Consider the following 3,163-nt stretch of genomic DNA (forward strand, 5'->3'; position numbering starts at 1 on the left):
CAGCTATATATTGTATATATTCCATTCAGCTCTGTCCTGTGTAAGTCGATTTACCGGTGTCCTACCGGTACAACCAGAGGGAACTACAGGTTTCATCTTCGTCCTTCTGTCTTTTCTGTCTGTCTGTCCGTCCATCCATCCATATAAATGTCCGTTCATCCGTCCGTTCGCCTGCCAGTCCTTCCGTCTGTCCATCCGTCCGTCTGTTCGTCACATATAGTGTTCTAGATGGTGGGGGTTGTTTTCATAACGCCTCAAGACACTGAGCTGAAATTGTGTATTACAGCTTTCTCGACTTTGTTTTAGCATTGCCTTAAGATGGCCTCAGACCACAATTAATTTCGCTATATGTTTCTATATAGCCTTAGTGGCTATAACATTTTTTATTAATATCAGCAGGCCCGTGAGGTTTTGTATGTACCTTTGCTTGCCTGGGGGACACATACCCTGAAAAGGACAACCCCTGTTGTCCAGCTCTTTCTCCCAGCATATTGGTTTAAACAAACACACCCTCTAAACCAGGCCGGAGTACACCCATTTTACACAAAAGGCACTACTTTTGCATGGGCCGGAATTACCACAAACAAGTCTTCAATGCCACTTCAGTGATTTTGGACAACCAAATGGGAAGATAACTATAATCTGAGGCCAGAAACTGAGCAGAAATGTTTTGTATGGCCTTATTATGGTCAGATAAAGATCAACTTTGACTTTCATGGCGATTTACCAATTTTTGACAGAGTTGTGGCCCTTCATCGTATGAGATACGAGACGTTGTTGGCCCGGTAAGGGACTTGTATTGCTTTAGCAGTGCTCCCAGAATGCTTGTTGAACTAGTCTTGGGAGTGGCAGTCCTCCTACAGGCGGTGCGTGGATGTGAGGTCCTGTCATGGAGAGAACGAATGAATGTGTAAAGACACCCCAGCACACAAATACACATCGGCTTTTGGGTGATGGTTAATCGAGTGTGGGGAGCAAATTAACATGCATGTATTAAGCCCACTCCACACTTGCACAGAGAACTGGCAGCAACAAAAAAAACATCGCCTTCAAAGAATTACCCTTACCCGAAACAGCGCACGTGTGTCTGAGAAATAACAGTTATGGAGTCGAGTTTTAGTCTATGTTTAACGGTATTTCACTCTCTTACTCTCTTGTGTTACAGGTTTGTAACTTAACCAAACTTAGTGTCCATTTTTATGGGTTAAAACTAGGGTCTGCGCCTGTAACGGGTGTACAGAGACATATATAATACCTGCAGGATCCAGTACACCCCCCCCCCCCCCCCCCCCCACTCCCCCACGCACCCACCCAATCCCGGGACAATAAACGGTGTCCCTTTTAGTTAGTGTTCGTTTTGTCTACCTACAAAAGACCCTATATTACTGTGCACATGTTTATGTCATCATCCCCACCAAACCCCACCCCCACCCCCACCCCCACCCCCACCGCCGTTATTTCAGTCTAGGTACTGCCCTGTTGTAGACGAGCTTCAGTTGGTATTGCGGTTTGTGATGGTAATACTAAACCGGCTGGGTCAAAATTCGAGGTGCCTGGAACTTTTGATTGCGAAGTTAACACCACAAGTCCTGTGATTGATGATAAATGTGAGTGTGTTGGTTGTAAAAAAGAAAATAATTTCATCTGGGCCAAAAAATGTATGCAATTTTATTTCATCTAGTACCACTGTGTGAAGATGCCTTGTGCTCAAAACATGTATGGGGTACCTTGTTTTAAAAAAAGTACTAACATTTTGTGCGGGACTAGGTTAGTCGTATATAATACCTGCAGGGGACAGTCACTGTCTGTTATCTCTGAAATTAGCAGCTTGACCCCCCCCCCCCCCCCCACACACACACACACACACACACACACACATTTTTGTCTCATTCATTGTAAGGGTGAGTGTTAGAATTATTTATGTCCGTGGTGTTTATATCGATTGATACGCTGCAGGTAGGAGTTTTAGCCAGATGTGTTACTATTGTCGTCTGTGGGATTTGATTTGGTAGTATACACCCCATAGCCCAATGGTAAAGCGTTCCCTTGATGCGCGGTCGGTCGGGGATCGATCCCCGTCGGTGGACCCATTGGGCTATTTCTCGTTCCAGCCAGTGCACCACGACTGGTATATCAAAGGCCGTGATATGTGTTATCCTGTCTGTGGGATAGTGCCTATCAAAGATCCCTTGCCGGTTTCCTCTCTCAATATCCGTGTGGTCCTTAACCATATGTCTGACGCCATATAACCGTAAATAAAATGTGTTGAGTGTGTCGATAAATAAACACATTTCCTTCCTTCCTTCCCTATAGCACACAAATGAGAGACTCCATTGTAAGGCTCTCTATAGACCAATGCACAAAGGTGTACTATAGTTGTACTCTATTGTCAACCTCTAGTTAGTCAAGGGCGGAACGTAGCCCAGTGGTAAAGCCCTCGCCGTTCATGGGCTCATTGGGCTATTTCTCGTTCCAGCAAGTGCACCACGACTGGTATATCAAAGGCCGTAGTATGTGCTGACCTGCCTGTGGGATGGTGCATATAAAAGATCCCTTTCTACTAATGGAAAAATGTAGCGGGCTTCCTCTCTAAGACTATATGTCAAAATGACCTTATGTTTGATTTCCAATAGCCGATGATTAATAAATCAATGTGCTCCAGTGGTATCGGTAAACAAAACCAAGTTAAATTGTTGTCAGTGAAATTCACTAACGACTAAATACTAGTACTAACCCACTGTCCTTGACAGACAGCCCATTTAGCGGAGGTGTGTGCCCACTATTATTTTTGTAAAATGACCCATATATACAATATGTAGAAAGAACCACACTTTCTACGTCCCTTCGGACTAACATACATACAGACAGACAGACAGACATACAAACAGGATGACAGACAGACATACATACATGCATACAGACATACAGACATACATACATGCATACAGACAGACAGACATACATGCATACAGACAGACATACATACATACACAAAATAAATAAGATAAATTAAATACGAATGACTAATTGTCGACTGACCAAGTCTAAATTAATATCACCAATAAGTGGATTGTTTTGAATTTTGTTTTTGGATTTTAATTTTTTATTTATTTATGTATTTTTACTTTTGAACAATATTCAGTTCAGAACAAAACTGCGTTCA

Source organism: Gigantopelta aegis, chromosome 7 (genome assembly GCF_016097555.1).
Source record: "Gigantopelta aegis isolate Gae_Host chromosome 7, Gae_host_genome, whole genome shotgun sequence".
NCBI lineage: Eukaryota > Metazoa > Mollusca > Gastropoda > Neomphalida > Peltospiridae > Gigantopelta > Gigantopelta aegis.